Source organism: Chroicocephalus ridibundus, chromosome 12 (genome assembly GCF_963924245.1).
Source record: "Chroicocephalus ridibundus chromosome 12, bChrRid1.1, whole genome shotgun sequence".
NCBI lineage: Eukaryota > Metazoa > Chordata > Aves > Charadriiformes > Laridae > Chroicocephalus > Chroicocephalus ridibundus.
In genome coordinates, this window is record NC_086295.1 from 2,841,088 (window position 1) to 2,854,817 (window position 13,730).

Consider the following 13,730-nt stretch of genomic DNA (forward strand, 5'->3'; position numbering starts at 1 on the left):
GGTGCAACAAAAAGAGTGTGGCCAGCAGGTGGAGGGAGGTCATCCTCCCCCTCTGCTCTGCCCTGGGGAGGGCACATCTGGAGTGCTGTGTCCAGTTCTGGGCTCCCTGGGTCAAGGACAGGGAACTGCTGGAAAGAGACCAGTGGAGGCTACAAAGATGATCAAGGGACTGGAACACCTCTCTGATGAGGAAAGGCCGAGAGCCCTGGGGCTGTTCAGCTGGAGAAGAGCAGGCTGAGAGGGGATCTCATCAATGCGCAGCAAGAGCTAAAGGGCGGGGGGCAAGAGGATGGGGCCAGGCTCTTCTCAGTGGTGCCCGGGGACAGGACAAGGGGTAACGGGCACAAACTTGACCATGGGAAGTTCCATCTCAACATGAGGAAGAACTTCTTTGCTGTGAGGGTGGCAGAGCCCTGGCACAGGCTGCCCAGAGAGGTGGGGGGAGTCTCCGTCTCTGGAGACATCCCAACCCCGCCTGGACGCGTTCCTGTGCCACCTGCTCTGGGTGACCCTGCTCTGGCAGGGGGTTGGACTGGGTGATCTCCAGAGGGCCCTTCCCACCCCGGCCATTCTGTGATGCTGTGAAAGGCTCGCCCTGGGGACGTTTGGCACGTTGCAGGTCCCCCAGCTCCAGACGTGCTCCTGAGCCATGGCCAGTTTGCAAGGACGAGCCTGGCACGGCCTCCCCGCCAGCAGAGGAGATCCCATGGGATTCTCAGCGGCGATGCTACGTCCTGCCCCAGCTCCCGCCTGCGGAAGAGTTGGACGAGGGCTTCAAGGTAGTCCCAGACTCTGGCTTTAAGGCTCTGTGATTTTGGGAAACCCAGTCTCTCTACTCATAACTTCTCTTTCGGAGAAGAAAATGCCTTTCAGAAGGCATTTTTTAAAACATCTTTTAATTTTTAAATGCTTTAATTTCTCTCTTGCAAGCGCAGCTCTTTGCTTTCGTGCACTATCTAATAGCACGCCGCAAATGTGTTTCCACGCAGCCATTTCTGAGCGTGCAATATCAACATCTGTGCTAAAACCAAGCAGAAATTTTTCCCTGAAGCCATATTTTGCTCAGTATTATTGTTGCATTTTCTTTTTAACGGCTGGCTTGCCATGGGGAGCTCTTCGGCCTCTTCATCTCAGGAAATGAAGGCTGCCTTCTTCTCCCTCCTCTTCAAAGCCAGCCCTGGCAGGCGAGAGCAACGTCACCCTTGTCCCTTCTGCAAAAAATGTTTTACTTAGTGCTCACTAAAAATAGGCTGCATTAAAGCACCTCGTTGAGCTGGGGCTTGGCCACCCTCTTCATCACCCCACAGAGCCCAGGTCGGCACCCCTAGGTTTGGGAGAAGGGCCACGCTCTGCAGCAGGACCAAATATCCTTCTTCAGAGCTCAGCTTTGCAGCAGGCAAGGGGCACTGGTTGGAGATTGAAGAGAAGAAAAATAACTAAATAGAGGGGTTGCTGCTACAAAAAAATAAATCCACAGGAGCCAACGGTCACCCTCCTGCGGTAGCTGGGATGCTGCAGCTGCTGCTCGAGGTTTAGTGAATCCTCGTGGGGTGCTGTTACCCTGTCTTAGATAACGGTCAAACTCTGTCCTGCTCCAAAAACCAGCCTGAGTGTCTTGGTTGGAGCCTAAACCATGACAATGAGACAATGGCAGGTGAAGACATGCTCCCTGAAGGCGTCAGCAGCACCTGTGCTGATGAAGGTCACAAACAGCTGAGCAAAGTGCTGATTTCTGCCCAGGGAACAGCATTTAAGTGCCGTTATCTTGGCAGGGCTCTGTTGTAGAAGCTTTGATAGCCTCCTGTGTTTGCCCTGGCTCATTGCCTGCACCATTCCCTTTGGGAATAGCTTTTCTAGGCCTGATCATTGTCACTGGTGCCACAGCCATCCCCGTGGCCTCCAGCATGTTCTCCTCCAGCAAGGGCCATGGGATGCTGCACCGGTGGAGGTTCCTTCCTTGAGAAAGGGCTGATGGTGCAGGATTGACCTGGGGCGGAGAAAGGGAGTGAGAATCACCAGGTACGTGCATCCCTAGCAGGAGAGAGCATCATCAATTTTCAGCTCTTGGGAGCTGAAATGGGTCTGCTGTGTCAGAGCACACTTTTGGTTTCTTTCTAATTTGTGTCTCTGTTGCCTTGCACAGGGTTTGGGAGGGGGGTGAGCTGCGATGGGCAGAGCCGTGCCTGTCTGCTCCTCCCAGGGTTCGCGGTGATGGGGGCGGTGTGGGCAGTACCGATGTCTCACGGGGGCTCCCGGAGTGATGCAGTGGGGGGAAAAGGGAAGCTCCGGGATCACGTTTGGGAATGGAAATAAAGCAATGGCTCGTCTCCGGGCAGGGCTCGAGTGGACGGGCAGCACTGCCTGCGCTGGTGGCTCCAGCTCTGCCTTCTCTGCTGGCACTTTGCAGCTCTCTGGGCAATTGTCTTCTCACCCGTCAGCCTTCCCCTGCCTGACACACAGCAGGCTGGCAGGGGTAATTGATTTGTGTTTGAGTTGCTCCTGTTAAGTAGGTGTTAAATATTATTATTATCATTATTGTTATTGTTTTCCATCACAACCACAGTGGCAAACACTCCCCTGTGCATGTATTTAAGCTACCCGATGTGGGCTGCTTTGTTCTTAATTTTGAATACTTTAAGAAGTCCTTTATCACATCAAATAGTCTCTGTAGATGAGGATTTATAGGCAGGTCTTGAGAGCTGCCAGAGTAATGTTTTTCTAGCAGCAAAAACTTAACCTTCTCTTGGATCTTTATTTCTGCTTTGTCCTGGGTTTGCGATGTGACGAAGAGACGGCCTAGCTGCGGCAAGTGCCTGGTTACAGCTCTCAGGATGAAGGAGACGTGTTGTCAGGTGTTTTATTTTTGATCCCATTTGAATGTGTCAGTCAACTGCCTCGAATCAAAGAAAGTGAGAAGGAGCCTTTAATAGTTGTGATTTGGAAACTTCGAACTTACCTTTTTTTTTTATAGACACTAAGTAAATGGTTGGCGGGCTCCTGTAAATCATAACACTTCTAAATATATCAGAAAGGCTCTCAGCCAAGCTGCTGGCGAAGACGGTGTCTATTCCTATTGACTTCTCTTCCCCCTTCAGATTACTTTTGCGTTGAATAATTTCAGATCATAATGCAAAAAAATCAGGGACTCTTCACGAGACTAGCTAATGCTGTGATTAATGAAAGTGTAATGCGAGCTACTGTACAGCCCTTAGAAACCAGTTAGCTAATTAGTGTAATCACAGAGGTGGAAATAATTAAAAGACTGTAAAATAGAGGTAGCCTAATAGCAACATTTCCCCCGAACCCAGAACTGGTGAGAAGAGGGTGGGTGACTGGGTTAGGAACAGAGAGGAGCGGAGACCGAAGGATCTGGGAGTAATCACCATCAATGAGGTCTTGGGGCTGGATCAGACAAGTAGAAATAGAGCAAATCCAGATTAATAATCCGGATTGCAACAGCACTTCACGCTACAGCAACCCTCTTCCATCTTTATCCATTGCCACGAGTTTTGTGGAAAACTAATCAAGGCACAGGTACTTGTGACGAGGCAGGATCTGGCTGGCTCGCCCTCTTTCCTACTCTGGTGTTCCCTCTTCTTTCCCAGTTTATTAGCAAATGTAATATTAGAACTTCATCCACCTTGCAGTCCCTGAGCCCTCCAGGTTTGGTTTCTCCCAGGAAAGGGAGAAATCAGTGTCCTAAAGTGTGGAAGAAGAACATCCTATTAGAGGATTCCCTATATTTGTATAGCCTGCGGTGTATTTATGTATGTTCTTCACTGTAAATTTCCCAGGACCCTACCAGTTGGTTGAAAAATCTCTTGCTTAGAGGGAAAAGTCTCTCTGGGCAGAGGAGAGTGGTGCAGGGGCTGGTGAGGGTGGCAGTCATTGAAGGAGCTGGGTGCCGAGCAGCCCTGCCACCTTCTTCAGTCATCTCCTGGCCCGAGTTCTTTGGGCAACACCAGCACATCGGTGGAGTGGTGAATCCCAAACAACCCCCAGGACGCCTGCCCGCGGCGTCTCCAAGGGCTCTCCCAGGCAGGACTGTTCAGCTTCATCTCTTGCTAATGAGAGGCACGGGACGGTGTGATGAGCTGGATCTCACCCTTGGTGATTAGAAGTGACCTACCTCTTGCTGCTAGATGAAGTAGCTCCATGTAACAGGCTATAAAAACTCCTAACTGGTAATTTTCCAGTTGGGATGGGTCACCACTATGGCCACCTCCATCGGCTCTTCTCATTTCTGCCACGGTTCTGTGTGTGTTTCGTTTGACCTGGGTATAATGAGCAAAGAAGAATAAAGTAGCTGCAGACACACAATCAACGATCATCTGCTGAAGCTGATGAATATGCCGAGACTGCTAAGTGGGTCTTCATTAGCTACTCACATGCTAAGAGCAGTCCTTATTTATTCTCCTTTCCTAGGCGAATCTATTTCTGAATATCTTTTGTACTCATCTTGTCTGGGGGGTGGGAGGTTGGCTGGAGGGTACCACCACTGCCAGGTAACCAGAGTATCTTCATGGGGAAAAAAAAAAAATAGACCATGACACCAAGTTGGCAACAAGCTGAAAAGAAGAAACAATGCGATGCCATTTAGAGCAGGAAGGAATAATTTTCCCTGGTGACACCTCTAGCGGGAGGCAGAACTTTATCTTCTCTTCACAGCTCAAATGCAGCATCACAGCAGTAGCATTAACTCCGCTTCCACGTTTCCAGCATGTCTTTTCATTAACGTTTTTTTATTGCCGTAGCAGGGAATGCACTTTCCAGGGAGGGTTTGCAGGGCCATCGCTGGAGATGCGAGCCCAGGATGTCCCACCCAGGTCCCCAGGCTGCGGCACACGCGGTGCTGTGGCAGCCAAATGGATGAGCCTGGTGGTCTGCGCTGCATGTAGATGAGCTGCAGTGAAGAAGGGGAAACCCGATATATACCTACGAGTCTGCTGGAGAGGGGATTTGGGAGCAGCAGGTTGTGGCCAGCCTTGCTCCAGGGGCCCATCACAACCTGGGACATCCTTGAGGGCGCAGATGGTATGGTGCTTAACCTCTGGCAATGACAGTGTCTCCATGCAAGAAAGGTGCCTTTTGCACCTGCGCAACCCCCTTTTCCACACTGGGCATCGCTTAAACGTCCTCATTTAGGCTTTTCTTCCAAGCTGTGGCTCCCGCTGTGCTGGGCCGGGGCCGGTTGGCTGCGAGTGCCTCCCGGCCGCATCCATCAGCGGTGCAGGCTGCCCTCTCCCGACACGCCAAGTGGCCAAGGGACGCGGTGGCGGAGGCCCAGCACCCTCGGCTGGCACCCACCCGGCTCCCAGCTGCTCTCCGTACAGCCCAGCGCTGCCCGTCCCAGTGAGCCCAGACCAACGCAGCCTCCTGCGTCCCCCGAGATGGCCTGGCCCCTTCACCGGCTCTGACGATGCTGGGTCCCACCTGCATCTCCCCTCTGGCAGCGTGTGGGTGCTGCTTGACAAACCACCCCGAGCACTGCTTTCCTTCTGGCAGAAGATTCCCACCTTACCTGACCGATTTCTGCCCTCCCAAACCTGCCCAGCACTTTTTATTCTTTTTCTTTTTTCTTTTTTTTTTTTTTTTTTAAATAATCTGACAGTGTGGGAGTGAGCGCTGTACGCAGCTGAGTTAGCTTGTCCCAGCTGAGGCTGTTCACGCTGCAGACTACGTGGGTACCGCCCTGGGAAAGCCACGTTTAGCAGCGTGCGGCTCCAGGAAAGCCTTTTTGTACGAGCAGCGATGCGAGCCGAGCTCCTGCACCTCTGGGGTTTGTCAACAGCTGATCTAAGAGAGATTACTTTTTATTTTTTCCCCCTTGTGCTTTTTGACCTTATTTGCTGAAAATGAAACATCATCTAACCTTCCAGGAAATGCCGCAATCCTTCGATCTGGCACGAGAACATCGATCTTGGGTAAGAGTGCATCTGTTCTGCATCACGGGTCTCCGGAACTGAGTTCTGGGATCGCAGCATCCTGAATCCAGGACAGCGGAATCTGAGCCCTGCACCTCTCCAGCCCAGGGAGCGACAGCCCCACGGGGTTAACCACTGACGGAGCTGGGTTTGCATCAATACCCAGTGGAAAAACTGGGATTTCTTGAGCCTGAATCACTGTGAGCATCCTCAAGTTTTGTGGGAGGGGTGAAACCCTTCCCATAGGGCTCTGTGGGTCTGTCTGAGATAAAACACAGCTCGAAGGAACCCACCTCGCCCTGACTCAGCCTTCCCTGGTCACCTCCTAGAAGGGGCCTCGCAGGCTGCTGCATTGCTGAATTCCGTTCTCTGCGTGCCATGCCCAGACGCCGCGTTCCCCCGGCTCGCGTTTCCCACAGCGTGTTTCCTGAGCACGCTGCCTGCGGGTCCCCAGCCCTGGCCGTGCCGTCAGCCGCTGTGGCTTGTGCCTCCTCACGCTATTTCGGGGACCGCAGACGCCTTTCCGGGAAGGCTGTGGGGTGGCCGTGGGGCTGGGGGGAAACTGCAAAGCTGTCTCGGGGCCGGAGCAGCAGCGAGGGTTATTTGAAGGTATTTGTGGGAAGACACGGCTCTCGTTCTGCTCGACAGCTTCCTGCCTCCCACCCATCGCCAGTGGCGTAGAGGACGTTCCCCTCCAGAAGCGCGTGGTTTCAGGTGCGGGCTGTTAGTGTTTTCCCTGGGGTGTCGTTCACCCGTGGGCAGGTCTCTCTCCTTCAGGGCTTATTCCCGGAGCAGGGGCCCCCCTAAACTCTGCTGAACCCCAGGAACAACCGGGAGCCACCTTTTTGCCATTTGCTGTGTTTCCCCCGAATCAGGTCGGTGGTATTCCTGACCCTCAGGGTGCTGGGGAAGATGGATTTCACTGAACCCACAATAACACCCCCTTCCAAAAGGCCCAGAAAGCTAACGTTTTTCTTTCCGCCTGCACCACCTTTCCTTGTTTTGCCACTAGATGGGAGAGTGAGACTGGGCTAACTCGGCTGCTCCCCTCCGCATCCCGGGAGGAATTCCGATGGGATCCCGCAGGTCACCCTGCAAATCGTCCCACCTCGGGAAGGCCGTGGCTCACCCCCAGACCGCGCGGTTATTGCCTAACCCCAAAAGTTAGGGGGGAGTAACGCTTGCCTGGTGCTTTCCCTCAACACCCGCATCCCCCCTCTGCCCTCATGCAAGGGGGGTTCACTTGCACAAAGGCTGGATATATTCTTGGGGTGAAATACTTATTATTTTTTTCATATCCCCGAGAGATGCTCCGTATGTCCTAGGGCAGAGGGAGGTGGGGAAAACGCTTGCAATTCACTCTTCCCGTCCACACACCAAATCCTGCTTCCCAGGAAGCCGGGTGACCCCGATAATTGCTTTGGGAAGTAAAGAATAAAGCAGCATTTTCTCCTCCTTTCCTTCCACACCTTCCTCCTGTAGGATACTCCCAGCAATACCGTTTTCCTGCAAAGGTTAAAAATGGGCTGGCAGGATGGTTGCGCGTGCAGGAGGAGGATGCTCGTGCACCGGGAGCTGCTGGGGGCGAGGGAGGGGAGGGTGCCTGGTTCATTCATGTCTTGTTAAATTCGCTTTCACAGCAGAACTTCCCATCTCCTGAGATGCTTCCCAAGGTTTTGCTGGGACTGGGTACATTTGGGAATTATATAGTTGCAGAAGCACTTTCTCATCCAAATCAGTGATTGCTCAGTTCAACTGTTTTCATTATCATGAGGTTTGGGGTTTTTAAAAATGGGCACCTCTTCTTCCTTCCTGAGATTTCGCAGAACCTGTGAAACCTCATGGTAGCCAAATTCTCCGGGTGACTATGACAGAGCGTGTAAACTGGAAATTATCTTTCAGGGGGTTTTGCTGCCGGCCCAACCTTCCTAATTTGCAAGCTTTTTAGGGAACTGACTCAAGCGATTTGTTTAATGCCTGGCACAGTTGGGCAATGAAATGAAATAATCCTAATAACTTCCCTAATTGCAGCGCTCTCGTTGCCTCTGTTGGGGTGTCCTGGCTTTGCCTCCACAGAAAACATCTGCCATTATCCTGTTAGAGAGAAATAACAGCTGCTTTGGAAGAGGAAGTTTGTGTTTTTTGTACTGGACGTAACTACTCCTATTTTCCATAAGCAACAGCCACCCCACCCTGTGTGTGCAACGAGGCCACTGAGTCATAGAACTGCCCAGGTTGGGAGGGACCTTTCGGATCATCTACTCCAACCGTCAGCTTAACTCGGACAAAACCCATCGCTAATCTAAACTCTGTCTCCAAGCGCCGACCGCCTCCTGCACCTTGATGGGGCGGACCCAAAATCCCCTCCGAAGAAGAGATGAGACGTCTTTCTTTGGCTGATAATTACAGATGAAAAAACGTTGCCTGGAAGCAATAAAAAAATAAATAAATAAATAGAGAATTGCAGAGCTGGCAGGTCCAGGGCAGGTTTGCCTGTGCAGGTGCAGCTCCGGCTGCTGGGGGGAGCCCAGGGTGAGAGCAGGGACCCCGACCCACAGGGGCAGCCCCTGGCCGGGACACAATCCGGCCTCGTGGATGCGGAGTCTGATCTCTCCTGTAGACCTTGATCCTGCGAGAGGAACTATAGGGATGGATTTTCAAAATTGGCCGGAATGAGTTGGGATCCAGGCCTTATCTGAGATAGCAACAGAATTACCCATGTGATTTCTTCTCCATGTTTACAGGGGCAATATTTTTCCAAAGTTCAAAGTCTTTCTCTGCAGAAAGCATGTGATGTGCTTCGCAGTCACAATGTAGTTTTGCTGCTATGAACAATTAAAAAAAGAATCAATTTCCAGAGCAATATTTTCTATGTTTGTAACCTCTGAACTAATTACATGGCTGGAAAATCAATCGCTATCTGGAAATCTTTCCAGTACAGCTCACTAAGCGTGCTACATATTCTTCATGTACACGTGATGCTCATAACTATCCCTGGATCATATGGGCAGATGAAGCACATGGAGCTGTTGGAGCGGGGCCAGAGGAGGCTCCGGAGATGCTGGGAGGGCTGGAGCCCCTCTGCTGTGGGGACAGGCTGGGAGAGCTGGGGGGGTTCAGCCTGGAGAAGAGAAGGCTCCGGGGAGACCTTGGAGCCCCTTCCAGTCCCTAAAGGGGCTCCAGGAAAGCTGGGGAGGGACTCTGGATCAGGGAGGGGAGCCATGGGATGAGGGGGAACGGTTTTAACCTGAAAGAGGGAGATTTAGGTTAGAGATTAGGGAGAAATTTTTCACTCTGAGGGGGGTGAGCCCCTGGCCCAGGTTGCCCAGAGAAGCTGTGGCTGCCCCATCCCTGGAGGGGTTCAAGGCCAGGTTGGACGGGGCTTGGAGGAACCTGGGCTGGTGGGAGGTGTCCCTGCCCAGGGCAGGGGGTGGCACTGGGTGGGCTTTATGGTCCCTTCCAACCCAAACCATTCTGTGATTCTATGATATCGCTGTCAGTGAGTGTTTCTACTTCATTACGCTGCAATGGCAACTCTCACCAAAATCCACAGGGGGGACGGGGCAGAGCAGATCGCCCAGTACGAGAGATCCGGAGCGACGCTCGGTGCCAGCACTTTAAGCCAACAACAAAAAAGAGTTGAAAGGCTCGGTTAGTTCAACAGTAATCTTCAAAAAGATTATGAAGTGAACTCATTAAAAGTTCATGCCTCAGTTATAATGTTTTTTTCATCAGGCTTTATTAAAAGAAACAAGTAAAACCTTTGGTGACTGAAAATAACCTTTCTCTAGTCTCCTGGTGGGGACTGGTAGTCAAATGGCTATTACACTTGAAAAACATGTGTAAAGAGGAAGGGTGTTGCTGCGATGAATGCGATCTCCTCTTGCTGTACAAACACTCCGTGTTGACTGTTGGCAACTCGGCCGGAGCCCGAGCCCAAACCTTTGTGCCGATGCTCCGCGCTGCTTCCCGCGCTCTGCAGGCGTTGCTGGGATCTGACTGGAGACACCGACGACGAAGACGCCCCCGTGCCCCCTCCAGAGCTCTCTGCTCTGCCCTCCTTCGGTGGCGTTGGAGCTGCTGCTAAGTGAAGAATTAACTATTCCCATCGGACACGGTGCCAAAAGCAGAGACCACAGTGCAGGTAATTGTCCCCACACTCCCCCTCGCATCGCTGCTCGGTACAGTAGAGCGATGAATTCTGAGCTGCCACGGCACCACAAAAGATTTGCTCTTGTTTTAGATGTTTTTTCTCTGATTATTCTTCATAGCTTTTTCCCCCCGCAGTGAGTCGAGCAGAAGAACATGGGGACCGGGGCACATCTCTGCCCTCGCTGGCTCCCCAAGCCGGGGCATCCCCGCACTCGTGGCTCTCCGAGGTGGTGACCCTCCACCCGGAGCAGAGCTTTGGGTCAAGCAACCCATGGAGGTAAGGTGCAGAGCATCCCTCGTTCCACCCCTTCTCTCAGGAGACAGGCCACGATTCATCGTCCCTCCTAAGTACGAACTTAGGTTAATTATGCTCAAAGAATTTAAATTTTGGAGCTGGGCATGACCCATGTAATGATCTGGATTGTGATTATTGTCATTATTACATACCGTTTGCATTCCTGTCGGGCTCCTGTGCACGGTGCAGCCCGTCGGCACAGAGAAAGGAGCCCCTCGAGGCGCTGAGAGCCCGCCCGGAGCCCTCGCCCGCACCCAGAACATACACTCCCATGGTGCGCCTTTGCCCAGCTGGGCTCCTTTCAGCCAAAAAAGCAACAGTTACAAAAATGTTGTGCTCATCATCACCATTGCAGTCCAAAATTTCCCTTTTAATTCCTAAGCCTGCAATGACCCTGATGCTAACTGGGGGCTGCCGCGTGGCACCTGCTGTTCAGACCCTATGGGACCAAAGCCACAGCTGCTGCACTGAGCTTCAAGGTGTTTTCTCTTCGGATGATGCCATCTTTGGACTTTTCCATCACTCTTCCCAGTGCAATGCTGTATTTCACTCAAACAAAACTTGATTGGAGTGCCAGAAATGACTTCTATTTCTATCTTAGGAAAGGAAGGCTGCGGTGTCTGCGCATCACCTGACGGAAAAGACCTGAGAAACAGGAGCTCAGACCCCTCAGAAATCTTTCAAAGAGAAGCTACAGCTCTCCCTTTTCTCTTTTAAAATTAACACGTCACACTCTGTGCATGCTCAGCAGCCAAGTTCCCGATATCGTGTCCCCGTAGCCCAGAGGAACAGCACGGCAGCGCTGCTGGTTTATAGAGGGCGAGAGCAGGACAAGCAGCCAGGGGTGCTCCCCTGGCCGTGGGCCACCAGCGCCGCGGGGACTGCCCCAGGGAGAGGTTTGCACGGAGATTATTGGCTTTAACAGCCACCAGAGCATGTGTCACCCATGAATTTGTCTAATCCTTCCTCGAGCACAGTTACACCGGCGGCTCCGCGGTGCTGTTTAATCAGGAGCTGCGCAAGAGTTTGCTTTAAACCTCCCCCCTCGCCCTGTCATCTGCAGGGTCCCTCGCCCTCCTTGCGAGAAGTGCAGCTCCCAGGGCGGAGCAGGGTGGATTCTGGTGCTCCAGTTTGCGAAACCAACAGGGTTTTACAGAGGTAGGAGAGCGCAAAGTCTGGGAAAAACCCCAGGGGGGATCTTCAGAAGTGCGTTTCCCACTGCAAGCCTGCACTAGCCACCGCTTCTTGAAAAACCCCATCTTTACGCGTTCTTTATTATGTGTTTCCTGTGAACGAATTTCTGGCTCAAATTAGAGTTGCAATAAAAAAATCTTCTTTTAGAAAAAAAAAAAAAAATCCAGTTCTGTACTTCCTTCCCGGAGATTTGCTGCTTGTTCTGCAACAGGAGATGTGAATCATGGAAGTATTTATGACCGCGATATTAGGAAATGATCACTCAGGCCCCAGAAATCTCTGTTAGGCATTACATCTTTAAATAAATTGTTTATCACCACGTTAACCTAATCTTGTAAATATATGCACACTTAACTATATTAAAAATGTAAATGTTCCCAGAACCGGACTTTCCATGATGAATATACAACAACTCCCCTTCTTTCCTAGTCAGTTCTGCGGATCTTTGAAAAACGAGGAGAGTTTCACTGGATGGGCGTCAATAAGGTTTACGTCTGCACAGATTTAGCCCCAAGAGCGTCAGGATCATCTCCGGCCCCACGTGGCTTACAGGACCGAGCTTGAAGAACCATCTTTCAACAGCCGCTGGTGAGGGAGCGATTCCAGCCCCGGGAGCGCCTCCAGCCAACTGACTTCCCTGCTGCGGCGCTAAATTTGCATTCATTAAAACCAGAGTTTTAATGATTTATGGAGATTTATAAAAAAAAATAAATATGACAGCCCAGAGTCCCTGATGCTCCCAGCGCTGCAGACAGAGGTACAGCACATCATAAATCCATCCCGGGGGGAAATAGCGAAGGAAAATCATTGCAGGTATATCTGCAAGTGTTAACACCACCCCTAAAATCGTTTTCAGTCAAACTAAAATGCTAAGAGCCTACCCAACCCAAGGAGAGAGTAACCCATATAATAACAATAATATTAGTAATAATACTACTAATATGCTTACCAGTCTCCTTGTCATTGTTTATTACCGTCACTGCCTTGATAATTCTCATCCCTGATGTCGGATGGGGGCAGAGATGGCCCGGGGCAGAGATGGTCCCATCTTCTCAGAAACCTTAGTGCCCACCACCAAGCCCCAGCCCCGGCAAAAACCTTCTCCCCGTCAATTTTAGAAGAAAAGCAACCAGCAGCGTCAGCCGCCAGCAGAGGCTGAGCCCGACAGGCAGGGGAGCGAAAGGAGATGATGCTGAGGTGAGACACTAGCAGAGGGGAGGAAGATTTAGGCCAGATGCTGTCGAGGAGAGCTGATGAGCATCCTGGGGGGACTGGGCTGTGTCTCCCCATCGCCTGTCCCCACCTCCCTGTAGCTCGCAGCAGGACAAGGACTAAGCTGTAGCGAGTCCTTTTCTAACTCTTCTGCACTACACCTTTACCTTGGCTCCCCTTGCATCCTTCCCCTTCGCAGCTTTGCAGAGCCAGGAGAGAAATGGAGCGTGGCACGACCTGAGCTCATGCCAAGCCCCCAGGACCTCGGCTCGGGTCCCTGCCACCCTGCCCATGCTCCCCCCTGTGCCCACCTGGGCTCTGCCCAAACCGTGGCCACCCTTCCCACCCCCCGCCACCCCCAGCTCGCACTGCACCCCACACACTTCGTGCCTTCCTATAGCTTTGGCAAACGAATTTCAGCTTCTCCTGTCCCCTGAGACTGCTGCAAAGATCCTCAGGACGAGCCGAGTCCTGGGAAGATGCCGAGCTCTGGAGGAACCTTCTGCCACCCACCCAGCAAGGCCTGCGTTGGCTCACGCAGGCTGAGCCCCCGGGGGCGTTAAAACCCAGTTTAAAACAAACTTGCCCCTGGGGCAGACTCCTCCTCATTTACAAGTGAATCAGCATGTGGCTGATTTGCCGTGCCACTGCCAAGCCTCTTTTAAAGACTTTCCTAGGAGAGGGATTTCTTCCAGGTGACCTCTCCTTCCTCACCACACCATCTCCCTCCCACGCGTTATCATAGTTGCCATCAGCTCACGCAAATCCGTAGGACAAGCTCCGTATCTTTACATCTCCCTCACCCAAGAGGTAACGTATTTTGAGATGCTGTACAAAAAAATCACCAGAAACTAAGTAAATTAATTACTCTGCACTTGAGGACAACCTCACCGGAGGCAGGATGGACCAAAATGTACATGGAGAAGGGAGCAGAGCTGGGGAGCAGGGATACA

At 51.9% G+C, this 13,730-nt stretch overlaps 1 long non-coding RNA gene across 1 annotated transcript; it reads left to right on the forward strand.

Annotated features, from left to right (window-relative positions):
- Nucleotides 1-9,237: 9,237 nt before the first annotated feature.
- On the forward strand, nucleotides 9,238-11,685 carry LOC134522423 (uncharacterized). The gene is made up of 3 exons (XR_010073054.1): nucleotides 9,238-10,068; nucleotides 10,212-10,353; nucleotides 10,973-11,685. It is a non-coding gene; the product is annotated as an uncharacterized LOC134522423 (long non-coding RNA).
- The last annotated feature ends 2,045 nt before the right edge of the window (nucleotides 11,686-13,730 follow it).